Source organism: Haliotis rubra, unplaced genomic scaffold (assembly GCF_003918875.1).
Source record: "Haliotis rubra isolate DU_JTF1 unplaced genomic scaffold, ASM391887v1 Scf29, whole genome shotgun sequence".
Lineage (NCBI taxonomy): Eukaryota > Metazoa > Mollusca > Gastropoda > Lepetellida > Haliotidae > Haliotis > Haliotis rubra.
The window spans coordinates 2,528,036-2,549,607 of record NW_025766957.1 but is presented as its reverse complement, the minus strand read 5'-3'; the positions used below and the strand labels follow the sequence as shown (position 1 = coordinate 2,549,607).

The 21,572-nt window shown below is 40.4% G+C and overlaps 1 long non-coding RNA gene across 1 annotated transcript; it reads right to left on the bottom strand.

The window, feature by feature from the left end:
* Positions 1–17,506: 17,506 nt before the first annotated feature.
* On the bottom strand, positions 17,507–21,280 carry LOC124281838. Its single transcript, XR_006899989.1, has 2 exons — positions 21,243–21,280; positions 17,507–17,634 (listed from the first exon to the last, which is right to left on the bottom strand). It is a non-coding gene; the product is annotated as an uncharacterized LOC124281838 (long non-coding RNA).
* Positions 21,281–21,572: the final 292 nt, after the last annotated feature.

The following is a 21,572-nucleotide window of genomic DNA, read 5'->3' as shown; positions in this document are numbered from 1 at the left end:
ACTGTTGTTCCCGTTCAGCTGACTGGGAGTGGTATTGTGCATCGTGAAATATTTGTTACTGTGTATGTTCGTTTCTTACATAACGCAATCAAATGCATGTAATACAACAAAATGACAGTTCCGATCAAGAAAACGGCACAATGCGGGATGGATTCGTCCTATGGTGCGTTTCTGGATTCTGATTTAGGACATTTTAGGTTATGGTATGTTTCTGTATACAGAAACCTACCTCATATCTGGGGTACACATTTGTAGTACCCGTGCCGACAACGATCCCTTCAGCGTAAATCGCCTCTTACAGCAAGCATGAGTTGCTGAAGACCACGTCTTACCCGGATCTTCACGGGTTTTAAAACAAGTATAGATGTACCTGATGCTCAGAACGTCTGTGAAAACACGTAAAATTAACTGATGCTTGGTGAAAACACGAAGAAGTAATTGTGTGTCACACTGTGTTTTCAATATATAAATTTGTGCCTCATTTGCCGAGCCTTGAGAGAATTCAGTTCTTTTCTATTCACGGATACTCCCGGCATCAAGAGTCAGGCTTTAGCTGTAATTGTATCGCCTAACGATTATTTCAAGGCTTCACGTCAAACAGAAATTTTGTCAGTTATGAAACCAAAGTCATAAACAGACTGACTGACTAAGGTTTTACCCCGCTTTTAGCAATATTCCAGTAATATCACGGAGGGAGACTCCAGAATTGGGCTTTACACATTGTACCCATGCGGGGAATCGAACCCGGGTCTTCAGCGTGACGAACGGAAGCTTTATCGCCCCTTCAGTAGCATGACAAGTGCGTGTACATGTCCTGCGTAGATGAACAGGTTCTGTGCGTGTGTGAATACTGACGCCAGCATGATACGGAACAAATACATGAATCTACAAAAGAGACTGCGTTTATCAGCTTAGATGTGATACTTATAATCTTTCTATTGACATTCAGTCTTTGACGAGTTACTCATGAATAGTTTCGCCTGCCATTAGTAACACCACCATTGTAACCTAAGAATCACTTAACGTGACATGTAAACGTATTTCTGTAAAATTCCTGCTCCTTTTAAACAAACAGTTCAAGCAGTGCATAAAAACGACAAAACCCTTTGCACATCCATGAGAAATCTCTGCTCAAAGCAGAGTCGATTGTACAATCTATTCTGAGCATGTTTTTTGTTTGTATGTTTAACTCCACACGCAAAATTATGACATCTGGATGGCAGCCGTATTTTGATAATTGAGTCTGGACCAGACAGTCTAGTGATTGCCGTCATGGGATACAGCACATGTGTTTATGAATCACTATCAAATAGTGATGATACCAGGCGTTCGTGAAAAGGTGAGCGTATCCTGCCCAAAGAGTGGAACCCGTACATATACATAGGCAAAGGCTAGTCAGATGTTCACCTGTAAACATGGTGTTATGGCGCAAGTCAAAATAGGGAATTGCACCAGACATAAGTTTTGTCAATGTTGCATCAGATCTGGAAATATACTCCAAATGTCAACCATAAAACTTTTTGAAAGCTTTACGTAAAATGCCGGTGTCTATAACGTGGTACTATCAATAGGTAATGACATCATGTGTTGACGAAAATGTCAATTGTTCACATATGGAAACGGGGAGACATATGGTAGGTTTAGATCGGGGATGCTATCAGCCACTATCACCATACACAGAAGCCACTATCACCATACACAGATTTAAATATGAAAGAACTGACGCAGCACTACTTGTCGTTTTTATTTCTTGTTGATCTGTGGCGGATATACTGGTCTTTTCATTTCTTGTTGATGTGTGGCGGATATACTGGTCTTTTTATTTCTTGTTGATCTGTGGCGTATATACTGGTCTTTTCATTTCTTGTTGATGTGTGGCGGATATACTGGTCTTTTTATTTCTTGTTGATGTGTGGCGGATATACTGGTCTTTTTATTTCTTGTTGATCTGTGGCGTATATACTGGTCTTTTGGTCTGTGGCGGATATACTGGTATTTCTTGTTGATCTGTGGCGTATATACTGGTCTTTTTAATTTCTTGTTGATCTGTGGCGGATATACTGGTCTCATTTTGTTGATGTGTGGCGGATATACTGGTCTTTTTATTTCTTGTTGATCTGTGGCGTATATACTGGTCTTTTCATTTCTTGTTGATGTGTGGCGGATATACTGGTCTTTTTATTTCTTGTTGATCTGTGGCGTATATACTGGTCTTTTCATTTCTTGTTGATGTGTGGCGGATATACTGGTCTTTTTATTTCTTGTTGATGTGTGGCGTATATATATGATGTGTGGCGGATATACTGGTCTTTTTATTTCTTGTTGATCTGTGGCGTATATACTGGTCTTTTCATTTCTTGTTGATGTGTGGCGGATATACTGGTCTTTTTATTTCTTGTTGATCTGTGGCGTATATACTGGTCTTTTAATTTCTTGTTGATGTGTGGCGGATATACTGGTCTTTTTATTTCTTGTTGATCTGTGGCGTATATACTGGTCTTTTCATTTCTTGTTGATGTGTGGCGGATATACTGGTCTTTTTATTTCTTGTTGATCTGTGGCGTATATACTGGTCTTTTCATTTCTTGTTGATGTGTGGCGGATATACTGGTCTTTTTATTTCTTGTTGATGTGTGGCGGATATACTGGCCTTTGTATTTCCGATTGACCTATCTAATTCAGTGGAAGAGAACGGTCTCTTTAACTACTGTCAAACTGTTTGAGATTATATCTATACTGAAGCTTAAGGTAAACTTCTCAGCTGATTTTCCGTATCAAGTCTTCGAATGCCATTTAGAATTGGAACACATATGGGAGAGGATTTATGGATGTCAGCTTCCATATTCAGAAGACCTGATAATGCATATTTCGATTTATTTCAAATCAGATAAGCTATATTTCAGACGACTTTGTGTACATACCCGTATTTCAATTGCGTGCTGGGTGTACTAAATCACGACTATCTATTGACATGCAAATGGCACCAGTGCTTCGTGTATCCATATAGAAAGTTTATGTTAAATATTTAAAGATCCGGTAAAGGCGAATGGCACCAGTGCTTCGTGTATCCATATAGAACGTTTATGTTTAATATTTAAAGATCCGGTCACAGCTTAAGCAGCACAGGCTATTCATTGCCAACAAGGAGCCAAACACTGGACACGGAAACAGTATTCAAAAAATGGCAAGCTTGTTTCTTTTCATAATTTACTGTGCTCAGATGATTATTGCAAACGATGTATTTTTTGCAACATCATCCAAATATGGTGATACGCTTCCAGATACTGATGGTATATTTACAAAGGATAAGATTACGTTAGCTGAGTGCACTCTTGTTTGTTGCACTATGAAATGTGTCAGCATATACTACAGTTACAAAAATAACGAATGTCGGCTATACCAGCTGAGACCGTTTGAGATGAAACTCATCAAAAAACATGGATGGACCGTCCGCCATCTTGAAGGTGAGTGTGGGGTTTGGGTTTTGCTAAAAAGAAGCCTGTGTAACATGAGTCTTAACAAACCAGTGGTCGGAAGTATGAGTGAGTGAGTTTAGTTTTACGCCACACTCAGCAATATTCCAGCTATATGGCGACGGTCTGTAAATAATCGAGTCTGGACAAGACAATCCAGTGATCAACAGCATGAACATCGATCTGCGTAATTGGGAACCGATGACATGTGTCAACCAGTCAGCGAGCCTGACCACCCTATACCGTTATCGGAAGTATGATAAACGATTCACGCGATTTAGTTTTGATTCCACAGATTCAGGTACAAAATTTATTCGATTAGAAAAATAGTGACAATCAAAGAGTAAAGCAGAGTCGATTGTACGATTTAGCGATAAGGTGAGCGTCGTCTGCCCCACCGGTGGCACCGATCATAAACACATGCAAAGACCAGTCAGTTTGGAATTGGCTGTTTGGTGGTTATGGAACGATATAAGATCAGTATTGGTGTCAATGGAATCTGAAGTTAAACCTGTTGGCCTACTTACCAAATTTATTAATTTGCCAAACTGAGCAGAAATTCTGATACATAAGCATAAAGAAAAGAAGGGGAGTACAATTCGCTCAAAAATGCATAAGTAAGGTTAAAAAGGCTGATTTTACAGTATGCCACGTAGCGTCTTTGAAATATTTAAACACGACCTCATTTTCACTGGAAGTTTACATTAAAGAAAACCATTAAAACTGTCTAGAAAAATATTGCTTTGGGTCACGCACTTGCTCATATGTAGGTTAAACGATCTGCCTTTCTCACTCATTTTAGACAAATGATTGTACTTGACAAGAAGTACGTAGTTTTTGAAAGAGGGCGGGTCCTTTACATGTAATATGTACCTTAAGATCAATCTTACACGTCACTCGTCCACGAATGCAGAAAGTGATCCACAGTGTGTTGCGTATGCTTTTAAGACCATTTGAAAATGGTAATTGTAACATTTTACTCTGATTAAAACAGAAATAGAAATTTCGGAAGATTTAGTTCCAATTTGAGAGGAATGCACAGAACGTGAATATCAACAATACCGGACCAATTGATGTGGTCACCATCAATACGCCAATATGATTGTCACGCAGCTCTTAAATAACGATTGTTCTTATTGCATGAACCACCACTGGCGACCACATAACTACCTGGTGAATCCAGGATACTGTGTTATGTAGCCACAGATAAAATATCTGCCAGTCTCTTCTTCATGCTGGCAATTCATCGCAGAATTCTCAGCATCGGAGGGCGGTGAGGTAGCCTAGTGGTTAAATCGTTCGCATGAAACCCCCGGTTCGATACGTACATGGATGCATTGTGTGAAGCCCATTTCTGATGTCCCCCGCCGTGATATTGCTGGAATATTGCTGAACACGGCATAAGACCAACCGCACTCACTCCTCATGCCGGCAATTAATCACCGAATTCTCAGCATCGGCATCCTCTGAGTCATGGAATTTTGTTTTTTGTTGGACTCGGTCATTATACGAATTGGTCTGCAACTGTTTTGCTTGGCCTTCGTGTTGGACGATCCTTCACTTAGTCCTGTGGCCACCTGCTTAATCTGTTTAGTGTTCAAGTTAGCACCAAAAGGACATCCCTGTGACATGCATGGCCATAACTTACCATCATGCAATTTCTGTCTAGGTCTTGCCATTTTAAGGAAATGATGAAGTCATTTTCCTGACGAATAGTACATTTTTCAAGGCAAGAGAATCGCTCAGGGCTATCAGCTTTCGCTCGTCAAGCCGAAGACCCGGGTTCAATTGTCCACATGGTAAAATGTGTGAAGCCCATTTCTGGTGTCCTCCGCCGTGATATTGCTGGAATATTAATAAAGGGGCGTAAAACTAAACTCATTCACTCTCTCACTCTTTACAAGGCACAAAGCTGTGTAAAGTATACATTTTCCATGATTCAACCAAGGGAAGTTGTCAGTCACTTTACTTCGTTGAGTTATATAATCAAGACATAGAGGATGCAATAAGATACTAAACGTTTATATATTTCAAACTGATTAGGTTTTCCACCGTGTTACCCAAAGCTTAAGAAACTTAAGATGTGTATGTTCCTTCACATCACACTTTAAATGCTAAGAGAAGTTCTTATAATAATGGAGGTTCACAGCATGTTTAAGTACTGAAATTGAAGCTTTCTTACCAAGTGTAGCAGTGTAGCAAACTATAGACGTCCGTTTCCATTTGATATGACTATGGTTCTACATGATTCATACGTACATGCGATCTCTATTTTCTGAAAATCAGAAGTAGTGAATCAAACTCAGTTTCTCCTACAATGACCGTATCTCGTGCTCCGTACAAGAAACCTGGGAGTTGTAGGTACAGTATTAGGTTATCAGTTGAATTCCACCAGAGATTTGTGTTTAAAACGTACTCCGAGTCATTCACAAATACTGACTACAAAAGCAGTGACACTATTTAACTTCGATTTAGCCCCAGGCAGTGAGTGAGTGAGTTGTATTTTACGCCGCTTTTAGCAATATATTCCAGCAATATCACAGCGGGGGACACCAGAAATGGGCTTGACACACTGTACCCATGTGAGGAATCGAACCCGGGTCTTCAGCGTGACGAGCGAACGCTTTGACCACTAGGCTACCCACCGTCCCTTAACCCCAGGCAGACACTGAAAGAAGATAAATTTGTACCAGAACAGAGAACATTTTAATATCCTTACGGTGTATTCCGAAGCTACATACAAATCGGTACAAAGAGAGAGATTTGCTGGGTAAAGCAAATGTATCACTAAATCCCTGTCTTAAAGATTAACCATAATCCTTAATACTATCACGGACTTTCCTCTATTTTCACAGGAACTGTTTGAAACAAGCGGTACTAATATCATGTCTATTCTAAAAAAAAAAGGATTTGCTTGAATATTTACAATCTCAGAAACGGACAGATTTCAGTTCTGTCAAAACATTTGATTTGTCAACGTTGTCCAGCACTATCCCATGTAGCGTAAGGGGATAAACAAAGATATACCAATATATTTCCCTTCAGACAGTACAATTTGTCAAAATGTAAAGCAAATGTCATTTGAAATTTACTGAGAAAACAATATGTGAAATGTTGGACTTCCTCATTGATAACATCTTTGTAAAAATATTTGAGAGTAAAACACATCCCCAACCCCATGGGCACCAGTAGTGCTTCCCTCCTTGCGGATCTGTTTCTTTATGCATATGAATCAGAATTTCGGCTCGGTTTGTCAAAACCACAACTGTGTAATTTGTCAAAGACGTTTTACGTAAGCTTCGGGTATATCGATGATCTAATATCGTTTAATAAGAAGGCCAATTCCTGTCCATTTATTTACCCACCTGAGCTTGAAATTAAGGAGACAAGTGAGCCGGCCTCAACTGTTTCAGATTTAGATCCATGCACAAGGAATCAGAGTGCCAAAAATCTCCACGTGGCTGTATGACGAAAGGGGAGATTCAACTTTCCAACAGTCTACTTCCCTTTCATGTCCAGCACATCCGTGAAGAGCCGAGTTAGAATTAATTTTCAGCAACCCATGCTTGTTGTAAAAGGCGACTAACGGGATCGGGTGGTCTGACTTGGTTGACATATGTCGTATCCCGATTGCATAAATCGATGCTCATACAGTTGATCACTGGATTGTCTGGTCCAGACTGGATTATTTACAGACCGCCGCCATATACCAGGAACAGTGCTGAGTAGGCCTACGGCGGTAACAACAAACAAACAAAACAAATCATGTCGAGCAATATTCCAGCAGTACCAGCCTTTGGTGTTTACATTTCACAACATGAGGAACAATCGAGCATGCTCTTTTTACCAAGATTTCAAAGAGCGTAATACGGCTTAGACGTTGTTCGACCAAAGTACAACATTCAACAAGCATACAACAAGCCCTATTTTTTTTTGTGGGAATCATGTGGAAGGCATTTAAAAATCTGGTGTATCAATGACAAAAATGATATCCGATGCAATTCCCTATTTTGACTTGTACCACACGTTCCAGATTTTTTTCAGGTGAACTGTTGACAAGCCTTTGCATATGTTTATTCACGAGACAGGATACGCTCACTATTTCGCGAACACCTGGTATCATCACTATTTCATAGTGATTCATAATCACATGCTCTGTCATGACGTCAAACACTAGATTGCCTGGTCCAGACCCAATTATTTAAATACCGCTGTCATCCAGATGTCATAATTCTGAGTGTGGAGTTAAACATACACATGATCATAACTTGTCAGAAATATACCATTCCCTTCTCAAATGCTTTTGAGGGGTCTTTAGAAAAATCATAAACATCTTTATAACACTTATAGTTTCATTGACTGGATCTTGATTAATGAAAACACTATCTCCCATAGAAATGCCTTTTCTGAACCCAGAGTGAACGTGTGTAATTAACTCACAGTGGTCATGCAGTGCGTTGGCGTGTTAACATTCATAACAGTAAACTCTTTATCTTACCGTTCATATCAAACACGCACCTGCAGTGACCGATGTTGTGTTGGTTAAGTGTTGATAGACAGTAATCGTTGATACATTGGATTTGCGAAAATTATCAACCAAGCCATCTTTAAAAGATGGATGAGTTACGAATCCGTCGACACAAGATGTTAAGATAATTTTCCATAAACTGATACTATATATCTTAAAGTGTAAAAAGTTAGTGCTATTGAGTCATAAATGGATATTTAGATATTCCCACTACAGCTCAATATATCCTGATATAATTGTCATGTGTATAAAGCATTAAGTTTAGCGAAATAACAAATAGAAAAAAAATGATGCTTTATCTGCCTCGGAATCAAATACCACCGATTAGTGGCATAAATAGCGAACTAGATGTGCCAGTCAGTGTCACCGTGTCAGAACTGTGAATTACCTGCAAAACAACATTATCGTCGGACAGTTTAAAATGATATAATTGATGTCATAGGCTGAAAACAAGCAAGAAATACACTTACTTTTCAGAACCAGATTCCCACAGGGCGAATTTGCGTAATTATAAATGATAAAGAGAGCTGAGGTCTATGGAAACCGGGGAACATGATTCTGAGTAACGTGAGTGAGTAGGGGTTTACGCCGCTTTTAGCAATGTTCCAGCAATATCACAGCGGGGGACACCAGAAAAGGGCTTGACACATTTACCCATATGGGAATCGAACCACTTTAACCACAAGGCTGCCCCACCACCCCTCTGAGTAACGAACTACAGATATAAGAAAATATTTTTTACAGTCCCTTGGAGACCGTTATATTCAAGTTGTCATAATTCAAACTGCTTGAATGTCCCATGTAATTATTATAACAATGTGCCTTTGCATTTTTAAAGAATTACAATTCAGCATATTCCAGTTGGTATATCATGGATCAAGTTTCTCACATCCAAAGTACTTTTTCAAAGACAAAACCTTCACACACAAAAAACTCATAGGTGATTTTGAGAATATTGGACTCATGTAGCTGCAGCAAAAACAATACAAATATATTAGATCTTTCCTAAACGTGAAAACGTGGTTGTTAACAGCTTCAGTCTGCAGAGGTACAGATAACTTTTTGGACCATTGGGTTATGTACTCGCTTTATTCATCTCTATTGGGTATCCTAATTTTCCTTTGAGTAACCAAACATATTGTACTCACCTCACTGAAACTCATTTGGGTATTTTGCCATATTCCAATAATTTTAAAAATATATTAAAGCTTAAATGTTAGTGTTTGTTATTTAAATTTGATCTGTAATATGAGAAACGATAAGAAAGACTGCAAGTTGCCAAGTTTATGTCCTGAAATTGAACCCCATATATACTGCAGTTATTTATCTATCCACCTGTACACTTTTGTGTGTACGCGTGTAGGATCACTTTTATTGAGTATTTAAACAAATTCAAGCGTACCTGTACGCAATAGACTTAATATGAATTGAGTTTTCACATAAATATTTGCGTAATTTACGCAGATACGCAGCTTATCTGTACCTCTGTTCAGTGCCAAAACGCGGCAATTTTAACTTTTACCCTTGTTTTAGAAGCGTTTGGAAAAATATTCGCCAAAATGTCGGCAAGAAAACATGCAAAGCAAAAGTAATCGGAAAAGTATGCGGTATCGATCACTATAAAAAGGCAAACGTTGTGTTTAATTTTGTCATTCGTTTTTGCCTGGAAAAGAGATCATCATGCCACGACTGAGTGCCGCCAATCGAAACATCGCCATAGGCCACCTTGAAGCTGGGGAGTCGCAGTCTGCAGTTCTCCGACATTTCAACGTTCATCAGAGCACCACACCCCGCCTTTGGAATCGTTTTCTGCCGACCAATTCCGCACAAGATTGCCCGAGAAGCAGCCGTCCAAAAGTTACTACCTATCCCAGAACTGCTACATCCGGATTGCTCACTTGCGTCATCGTCATGCCACCGCCATGGAGACTGCACAAAACTGCCTGGTTTGAGACGAATTTCCGAAATTCCTACCAAACTGCCATGAATCGATTGCGTGAAGTGGGGGATTCGACCAAGAAGGCCAGTTATCGCCCCTGTTTTCAGAGACTTCTATTGGCGCAATCGCTTGCGGTGGTGTCGTAGAGTGCGGAAATGGAACCTTAGAAACTGGAGGCGAGTCTGATTCAGTGATAAATCACGATTTTTCTTCACCGGCGAGATGGAAGCGGGTTTACCATCGGAGAAATGAACGTTTTGCTCCTAATTGCATGCGACAGGTCGACAGATTCGGTGGAGTGTCATGGTGTGCGGTGAGATATCCAGCACATCAAGATCTGATTTAGTGGTGGTTCAGGGGAATTTGACAGCAAATCGGTACATTAACGAAGTCCTTGCACGTCACAGTGAGTCAGTGAGTTGAGTTTTAAACCGCTTTTAGCATTATTCCAGCAAAATCACAGTGGGGGGGCACCAAAAATGGACTTCACACATTGCATCCATGTGGGGAATCGAACCTGGGCCTTCGGCGTGACGAGCGAACGCTTTAACCGTGTATGTCAACGTCAAACCACGTCCCAGACACTTCCACGACTGGCCATGACATTGCAGAAAGAGTAGCTGTAGGGAAGAATTCTACAAGAGCAACATCCTCGACTTATCCGGTCTGTGCCGAGACGGTGCCGAGCATTGCTGCTAATGGTGGCCATACAAAGCACTGACTTTGACTCCATCGTGTGGACTCAAGTAAACAGAAACACAACAATAAAGGCTGCTGTTGTGTTAGTGAACTCTTTGTCTATAGGCGTGTGAATTTTCATCTATTTACCGTTGAAATTACATGAAAAATTGCTCTTCATCTTACGCAATAAATTCTTCAAAAAAATGGCTTATGCGTTTCTTCTTCTTTTGTTTGACGAGTGTATTTATGCTGGTTTAGGTCCATATGTTCCTTGGGTTTAATCGGATTAGACATTGACTGTGCATAAACCAACTGGTTTGTCAGTTAGATCCCATCTGGTGCTAGGATTGATCGTTAAGCCGACAGGTTCAGTAATGTATATATATATAGTTACCTTTCAGGTGAAATAACCAGTTGGGCCACAGAGTTGGTGAGTGTTTCTTCCGAATACAAGGACACAGAGTAAGTATGTGTTTAGTTTAAATACATTGTACTTCACCCTGAATGTATCTTGTGCAAACTCTTTGTTGCCTAATATTGAAGCAGCGGGAAGATTAGATAGCCTCGGGACTGTACCACTACCAGTTAATATTGAAGCAGTGCGGAGGGTACATGGCCTCAACGTTGTAGCCACACCTGTTGATATTGTAGCACTGTGGTGGGTACATAGCCTCAAGGTTGTAGCAACTTGTCTGATATTGAAGCATTGTGGAGGGTACATAACCTAAAGCTTGTAGCAACTTGCCTGATACTGAAGCGCTGTGGAGGGTACATAGCCTCAAGGCTGTAGCAACTTGCCTGATACTGAAGCACTGTGGAAGGTACATAGCCACAAGGTTGTAGTAACTTGCCTGATACTGAAGCACTGTGGAGGGTAAATAGCCTCAAGACTGTAGCAACTTGCCTGATACAGAAGCACTGTGGAGGGTACATCATCTCAAGGTTGTAGCAACTTGCCTGATACTGAAGCACTGTGGAGGGTACATAGCCTCAAGGTTGTAACAACTTGCCTGATACTGAAGCACTGTAGTGGGAACATCATCTCACGTTTGTAGCAACTTGCCTGATACTGAAGCACTGTGGAGGGTACATAGCCTCAAGGTTGTAACAACTTGCCTGATACTGAAGCACTGTGAACATCATCTCAAGGTTGTAGCAACTTGCCTGATACTGAAGCACTGTAGTGGGAACATCATCTCAAGGTTGTAGCAACTTGCCTGATACTGAAGCACTGTGGAGGGTACATCATCTCAAGGTTGTAGCAACTTGCCTGATACTGAAGCACTGTGGAGGGTACATCAGCCTCAAGGTTGTAACAACTTGCCTGATACTGAAGCACTGTAGTGGGAACATCATCTCAAGGTTGTAGCAACTTGCCTGATACTGAAGCACTGTGGAGGGTACATCATCTCAAGGTTGTAGCAACTTGCCTGATACTGAAGCACTGTGGAGGGTACATAGCCTCAAGGTTGTAACAACTTGCCTGATACTGAAGCACTGTAGTGGGAACATCATCTCAAGGTTGTAGCAACCTGCCCCATACTGAAGCACTGTGGAGGGTACATCATCTCAAGGTTGTAGCAACTTGCCTGATACTGAAGCACTGTGGAGGGTACATCATCTCAAGGTTGTAGCAACTTGCCTGATACTGAAGCACTGTGGAGGGTACATAGTCTCAAGGTTGTAGCAACTTGCCTGATACTGAAGCACTGTGGAGGGTACATCCTGCTTGCCTGATACTGAAGCACTGTGGAGGGTACATCATCTGCCCCATACCGAAGCACTGTGGAGGTGCATCATCTCAAGGATGTAGCAACTTGCCTGATACTGAAGCACTGTGGACCTGGGAACATCATCTCAAGTTTGTAGCAACTTGCCTGATACTGAAGCACTGTGGACTTGCCTGGAAGCACTGTGGAGGGTACATCATCTCAAGGCTGTAGCAACTTGCCTGATACTGAAGCACTGTGGAGGGCATCTCAAGGTTGATATCATCTCAAGGTTGTAGCACTGCCTGATACTGAAGCACTGGTGGGAACATCATCTCAAGGATGTAGCAACTTGCCTGATACTGAAGCACTGTGGAGGGTACATCACAAGGATGTAGCCTGATCTGAAGCACGGGTACATAGCCTCAACAACAACTTGCCTGATACTGAAGCACTGAGGAGGGTACATCATCTCAAGTTTGTAGCAACTTGCCTGATACTGAAGCTCTGTGGAGGGTACATAGCCTCAAGGTTGTAACAACTTGCCTGATACTGAAGCACTGTGGAGGGGAACATCATCTCAAGGATGTAGCAACTTGCCTGATACTGAAGCACTGTGGAGGGTACATAGCCTCAACGTTGTAACAACTTGCCTGATACTGAAGCACTGTGGAGGGAACATCATTTCAAGTTTGTAGCAACTTGCCTGATACTGAAGCACTGTGGAGGGTACATAGCCTCAACGTTGTAGCAACTTGCCTGATACTGAAGCACTGAGAAGGGTACATCATCTCAAGTTTGTAGCAACTTGCCTGATACTGAAGCTCTGTGGAGGGTACATAGCCTCAAGGTTGTAACAACTTGCCTGATACTGAAGCACTGTGGAGGGTACATAGCCTCAAGGTTGTAACAACTTGCCTGATACTGAAGCACTGAGGAGGGTACATCATCTCAAGTTTGTAGCAACTTGCCTGATACTGAAGCACTGTGGAGGGTACATCATCTCAAGGTTGTAGCAACTTGCCTGATACTGAAGCACTGTGGAGGGTACATCATCTCAAGGTTGTAGCAACTTGCCTGATACTGAAGCTCTGTGGAGGGAACATCATCTCAAAGTTGTAGCAACTTGCCGGATACTGAAGCACTGTGGAGGGTACATCATTTCAAGGTTGTAGCAACTTGCCTGCTACTGAATCACTGTAGAGAGAACATCATCTCAAGGTTGTAGCAACTTGCCTGATACTGAAGCACTGTGGAGGGTACATCATCTCAAGGTTGTAGCAACTTGCCTGATACTGAAGCACTGTGGAGGGTACATCATCTCAAGGTTGTAGCAACTTGCCTGATACTGAAGCACTGTGGAGGGTACATAGCCTCAAGGTTGTAACAACTTGCCTGATACTGAAGCACTGTAGTGGGAACATCATCTCAAGGTTGTAGCAACTTGCCTGATACTGAAGCACTGTGGAGGGTACATCATCTCAAGTTTGTAGCAACTTGCCTGATACTGAAGCACTGTGGAGGGTACATCATCTCAAGGTTGTAGCAACTTGCCTGATACTGAAGCACTGTGGAGGGTACATAGTCTCAAGGTTGTAGCAACCTGCCCCATACTGAAGCACTGTGGAGGGTACATCATCTCAAGGATGTAGCAACTTGCCTGATACTGAAGCACTGTGGAGGGAACATCATCTCAAGTTTGTAGCAACTTGCCTGATACTGAAGCACTGTGGAGGGTAAATAGTCTCAAGGTTGTAGCAACTTGCCTGATACTGAAGCACTGTGGAGGGTACATCATCTCAAGGATGTAGCAACTTGCCTGATACTGAAGCACTGTGGAGGGTACATAGCCTCAACGTTGTAACAACTTGCCTGATACTGAAGCACTGAGGAGGGTACATCATCTCAAGTTTGTAGCAACTTGCCTGATACTGAAGCTCTGTGGAGGGTACATAGCCTCAAGGTTGTAACAACTTGCCTGATACTGAAGCACTGTGGAGGGAACATCATCTCAAGGATGTAGCAACTTGCCTGATACTGAAGCACTGTGGAGGGTACATAGCCTCAACGTTGTAACAACTTGCCTGATACTGAAGCACTGTGGAGGGAACATCATCTCAAGTTTGTAGCAACTTGCCTGATACTGAAGCACTGTGGAGGGTACATAGCCTCAACGTTGTAACAACTTGCCTGATACTGAAGCACTGAGAAGGGTACATCATCTCAAGTTTGTAGCAACTTGCCTGATACTGAAGCTCTGTGGAGGGTACATAGCCTCAAGGTTGTAACAACTTGCCTGATACTGAAGCACTGTGGAGGGTACATAGCCTCAAGGTTGTAACAACTTGCCTGATACTGAAGCACTGAGGAGGGTACATCATCTCAAGTTTGTAGCAACTTGCCTGATACTGAAGCACTGTGGAGGGTACATCATCTCAAGGTTGTAGCAACTTGCCTGATACTGAAGCACTGTGGAGGGTACATCATCTCAAGGTTGTAGCAACTTGCCTGATACTGAAGCTCTGTGGAGGGAACATCATCTCAAAGTTGTAGCAACTTGCCGGATACTGAAGCACTGTGGAGGGTACATCATTTCAAGGTTGTAGCAACTTGCCTGCTACTGAATCACTGTAGAGAGAACATCATCTCAAGGTTGTAGCAACTTGCCTGATACTGAAGCACTGTGGAGGGTACATCATCTCAAGGTTGTAGCAACTTGCCTGATACTGAAGCACTGTGGAGGGTAGATCTTAAAAACAAAACTGTGTTTGCATTTCCCAGTGAAAATTCATAACCACATGGTTTATTTTCATCCTTTTTTACACGTCATCAAGGTCAGCATGATTCAATGGGTGACCAAACCCTTTGTTGACAAGTGTTTTTTTAACAACTTTAATAAACTTGCCAGAACTGTTTACTTGACTGAGTAAGTCTTCAAGTGAGGTATTGATATGTGTTTAGACTTGTATTTTAGGGGCGATGCTTTGTTGTCAGGACAGCCAAGGGGAAAGAATTCATTTTCATATTGCAGATAATGTCGCTTGTACTAAGTGCAGTGGCAGAAATGGCAGTGCTAGCAGCAGTTGCAGTGCTGCCATGTGCAGCAGTTGTACAAATTGGTTACTGAGTAGTGCAGAGTACTGGTTGAAATATTAAGTACAGTGGCATGTGGTGAACATGTCGTAGCGTTGGACTATTAGTATTGGTGCGATTGCATTGAGGCTAGTAGTAGTAATAGTAGCAGTAGTAGCAGCAGCAGCAGCAGCAGCAGCAGCAGCAGCAGTAGTAGTAGTAGTAGTAGTAGTAGTAGCAGCAGCAGCAGCAGTAGTAGTAGTAGTAGAAGGAGTAGCAATAGCAGTTGGAGGAGGATGAGAAAGATAATACTGTCATTGAAAATGTTAGTACTGAGTGATAGTGTATATTTGTGAGTACTACATAAAAGGCCTGATTTATACAGTTTTGCTTTTGAGAGCCCACTGGACATTTCTAGGTACAATGTTATGACAAATTATAGGGTAGGCAAATAATTAGGGGTCATTATTTGGTCCTTCCCTGAAAACAAAATGACTTCAAATATTTAGGCGAAATTTGCAACATTGTGTCATATGACTTTGTTTGTGTTGAACATCTTCATTATGATAACATACATATGTACACATGTGAAAAAAGTATCGCAACACCTATGATTTTTAACCTCTATATAGCCATTTATAATAATTCCTATAAAAATTATGATGGCCAGATGACACGTTATTGGTATACGGAATATTCGCATGTCTTTGAGAAGCGGCCTCTTGCAAGAGATATTGATTGTCATCTATCGACTATCAGCAAACTGATCAGCAAACTACTGACGTTAAAGACTCTCAGCATTCAGGTCGACCATGAATGACAACTGTATGGGAGGATACTGCCCTTCTGGAGGTCACCAAAATCACTTCATCTGTTTACATCAAGTGGTGTGTTAAAAGCAGCTTCCATGTAATCATTTGTCCAACAGACCGGTCTGAAGTCACCTAAAATGGCCAGTCATAGGAGCCAAACGACCAATCCAGCGTCCATTGTTATCCCCAGAGCACAAAGTAGCATAACTAGCTTGGTGTCAAGATCAATGTCACTGGATTTTTATGTTATGGTTCCACTGGTTGATTTCTTTTGTTTAAGACTGATGGCATAAGACCATAGAAACACTGAATATGCAAAATGGAATACTAGCATCATTGAGCAAGTACCATTTGGAGGGAGTTCATTGATGGTGTGGGTGTGCCTCTCACATGACTGTAAACGACAGAGTCTGAATGGACAACGGTACATCACTGATATCCAAGACACCACATATCAATGACCATCCTCTGAACACAAGGCTAGTCAATGCTACACCAAATCATGCACATGCCGTTGGTGATTTTTATGTCAAGAGATGGTAGCAACTTGACCTTGGCCTGCCTGGAGTCAAGATCTCAAAGAGCATGTTTGGGAGGATTATGGGTCACGGAACATGCCAGAGAGATCTTCCATTAAAACATCTTGATGTATTGGAACAAGCCTTCCATCAAGAATGAAACACAATACTTCAACAATGAGGAGGAGGGTCAAGGATGTTACTGAAGTTTAGAGAGAGGTTACATCATATATTGACATTGTGCTCAGTTATTGATACTTATGTGACTTCTTGTATGCCAGAATCTTGGAAATGACAACACTTGGTAATGACATACAACCATAGTTATCAGCACAACAAAATGAATCAATTTTTTGCTAAGTTTGATTTCCTGAATAAACTTTAATTTTTCATTCATTTTGCATTTAGATTTGCAATTTAATCAGTCCTTAGCAATTTAATCAGTCAGTTAGTCCACGTAGTCAGGTAAACTGGGGTTTGATTAAACTCATTTGCTATGGTTAATGGTAACATGTTGATACTAAGGAAAAATACCTTTTTCCATGTGTATGATTTTGTAAAGACAATTAGAGGGTTACGCAAAATTTCACAAATGTTACAGTATGTATCAATCAGGAAAATTATTTAAAATTATTAGAATATCTAAAACAAAATTCTGAACAAAAAACATTATGGGGTTACTGTACAGTACAAGTGGCATTGGCATTGGTATTGAAGTTAGTTGCCTTGTAGCCACTTTCATGAAGAAAACCTTGCAGCTTTAACTGGTCTTACCTACATATTTAGGTGGAATGGCGCTCAAGCACTTGGCAAGCCAGACGTATACCCGCAAAACACAGACAACAAGTTGGCCTGGGCATTTAGTAAGAGGGGTTCTGCAAATGAGTGGATTCAGGTAAGTTCTGAAATAAACGTATAATAACATGTCAGATTATAACTGTAACAATAAGGTTTCTTATCTGCACTAGGATTATTCCCAGGGATGTTTCAGCCAAGAAATCATTATTACCCTGGTGAATGGATCAGTGTGCACTTAAATTCCGTTATCAGCTCCCTAAGGACCATGCAGTTATATTGCTGTCACATCCCTCCCATACACAAGAACTTGTTGCTATCTGGCTGTCAACATTAATGTGATTAAACAAAGAATGGTATTATATATACTGTTATGATGATGATCAAGATGATAATGATTTTAAAGGGAGGTGGGGTGTCACCCATTTTGTTCTTGGGAGGTGGGGGGTTATCATTTTTTTACACGTTCTAGTGGGGGTGTTAATTCATAATAATATTTTTAAAGTATGCCTAAAAATTAGGGTGGAGTGGGGGCGTTGTCATTGATTTCGTACATGACATGCTGGGGAAGTCACTTACTTAGTACACACACACACCTTAGCACACATATCTTTGGGGAGTAAAATGCGGAAACTTTGGCTATTTGAGAAGTTTTCCTCTGAACCCTGGATTATCCAGAATATTGCATCTTCATTCTATTTTGAAAAATACCCTGGATTTATACTCCATCACAGCTTCAAATCTGAGACCATAGCCAACCAATCATAGTACTCAAAAGAATGAGAAAAATAATGTGCTAGATAGAGATACGATAAGAGAGATGATGAGTGAGTGAGTGAGTATTTTTTTACAGCACTTTTAGCAATATTCTAGCAATATCACAGTGGGGGGACACCAGAAATGGGCTTCACACATTGTACCTATAATGTGGGGAATCGAACCCAGGTCTTCAGCGTGACAAGCAAATGCATTAACCATTAGGCTACCCCACTGCCCCTGAGGATCACGACATTGTTACGGTAAACCAAACTATGAATACCAATGGGCCTCTAAAATGAAAGTGTCTGAAGCAACACTGTTGCAATCCAGACTAAGGCACACTACTGACAACTATGCTTGTGTGGTTAATTTGTATATAATATGGTAATCAAGTAACAAAATGCACTGACATACACATGTATATCACCATTTCAGTTGGGATTTCCAGAAAAGATATACATGAAGGAGATCAGTATCTATGAAACATATCATGCCGGTGGGATCAGGGAAGTGGCTGGCAGGAGGCCTGATATGGGTTGGAACATCTTGTGGTACACACACAAACCTACTGACCTGAAGAAAAGTAGGATCTTTAAGCCTATCTTGAAGGTAACCATCTTACCAATATATGTTATCATCTAAGGACCAGATGAACACATTATGCAATGAACACTTTAAATTTAATTAATGTGAGGTTCTGTTGCAGACATGTTTCTCCCAGCACCCCATGCTTTCCTCGATAGCAAGGGTCTGGTTGTTGCAAGGAAGAAACCCCGTGAAGATCTGGGTCAGAATTGATCTTCAGTAACTCATGCTTAATGTAAGAGGCGACTAACGGGATTGGGCAATCATCTTATCCCAATTGCATAGATCGATACTCATGCTTTTGATCACTGGATTGTCTGGTTCAGACTCGATTATTGACAGACCGCCGCCATATAGCTGAAATATTGTTGAATGCGGAGTTAAACAGGCAACCAACTACAAGGTAGATCACAGTTGACAGGGTGTGACTGTGAAATGGTGTTCATGTGGGTGCCAGTCAAATCGCCCCAGCTACAAAACGCCCCAGCCAATTTGGTCAAAATGCCCCAGATTTTTGGTCAAATCGGCCCAGGTTTGGTCAAATTGCCCCAGGGGGTTAGTCAAAATGCCCCAGTGTATTTAAAATATTTAAATATATGCCATAAATGCATAGTTTTTGTTAACTTCCATATTATATACTTCGTATAATAATATATAGTAATATTTCTGATAGATTTTCTATTAGTAAACTGATAAGAGCAAAAGTAATATTCATGTATAAACAACACTATCATACCAATTATTTGCATGTTATTAATGCTTTTGTAAAGAATTACAAGAATAAAATGAAATGTTTGTATAAAATGTTTATTGGCCGTAAATGCATAGGTTTCTCAACAAGTATGGTATAATGCTAATCAAAACAATCTAGAGCTTTTGTTAATTAATCTTGTCAAACAGTGTGGATAAAAAACAGGCTATTAAAACATGTTCACTAATTGACATTCAATGCTGTGTTTAGTTAAAGGAAATGTTGAGGCTCGAATGTAAGAGCATTTCAGGCTATAAAAACATATTCACTAATTGACCATCACCTATCGAGATTCAAAAATGTAATTTTGAACGATTTTAATATCTACAGTCATTTTGACTTAAATTTCGGTAGCAGATTTTGTCTAATCATACATTCTCGTCTCGAACTTGAATGTAGTGACCTTAATGCGCACAAATATGAAAGATTTATATCTCTGACATCATCTTGCTCTTGTGGCCATAACTATGAAGACTCTGCTCATTATTTCTTTTCATGTACTCTTTACAACGATATACGTCAAATTATGTTTTTTTTATACTAAAGGATTTGACCTAAAATCAATTTTGTTTGGAAACCAACGCTGTTCCTCAATAGTAAAGAAAGAACTTTTAATTTCAGTGCACTCTTTTATAAATTTAACAAGCAGATTTGATCCAAAATATTTTGTTTATATGACATATACCGTTTAACAATGATTGGCGTTATTTCTCGTTTTTGCAGCATTTATATATCATTCACATTGTACATTCATCATGACGAGTTTATTCTTCCTTCCATTGTATCCCAGAGCCGTATTCATATAAGCTTATGCTTGTTTACCAATCCGGTTCCTTTCTTTGGAAATAAATATGTTTAAATAATAAATATTATACCATACTAGTTATGATTACATAATGCCATTTGTTGACCAAAAAACTATTTACAGCCAATAAACATATTATACAAACCTTTCATTTTACTCTTGTAATTCTTTACCAAATAATTAGTATTACAGTGTTGTCTATACATGAATATTACTTTTGGTCTTATGAGTTTACTAATAGAAAATTTATCAGAAATATCACTATATAATATTATATATAGAATATAACATGGAAGTTGACAAAAACTATGCATTTGTGGCATATATTTAACCAATTTAAATACATTGGGGCATTTTGACTACCCCCCTGGGGCAATTTGACCAAACCTGGGGCAATTTGACCAAAAATCTGGGGCATTTTGACCAAATTGGCTGGGGGCGTTTTGTAGCTGGGGCGATTTGACTGGCACCCGTTCATGTGACCTGCCAGACCAAAACAGATACTTCAATGGCGCATGGTTGTTTCTGAAATAAAGTTGACTGCAGGATAAAACAACATTCACTCACTTCGTTTGCTGTATAGTAACAGGTACAAGTTTAGGGAGAAAAGCAGAGGAATAATCAGGAAACGGTACTCTTGGGGTTCTGTCAATTGAATGCAAGTTAAATTACAAAACAGCATTTGCTTCTGGGTGGGTTGGCCACTAAAAAGCCCCAAAAGACTTCCATGCTCAACCCTGGACCCAAACTTAGTACCCGTCTCTCACATCCATGTTAACGACGCTCATAGCAAGCCCTGAATTGGAACAGCTTACCTGGACCCTAGCTCCAAATACGGTCAATTTCAATACATCATGTTACCGGAAGCATGGTCAGTTAGATCATGATGTCTGCATGATTCTCTAACTCCTCCCTTGGTCTTATATGCTGTTCTTTTCTTTTGAACAATGATTCGGCATGGCCAAAAAAAAAACCCATAGCAAACGACAATTTGGTTATCATCAATGGGTTGGTTTCTGGTCAAAGGGAGACAATCGTATTTCTTTGTTCAGGAGTTAACTTACCTTAACTGCGCAGAATGTAATTTTTGAACACTTCACACACTCCTCACCAGCAAAGGGAGTTAACCACGTTCAACAATTCAC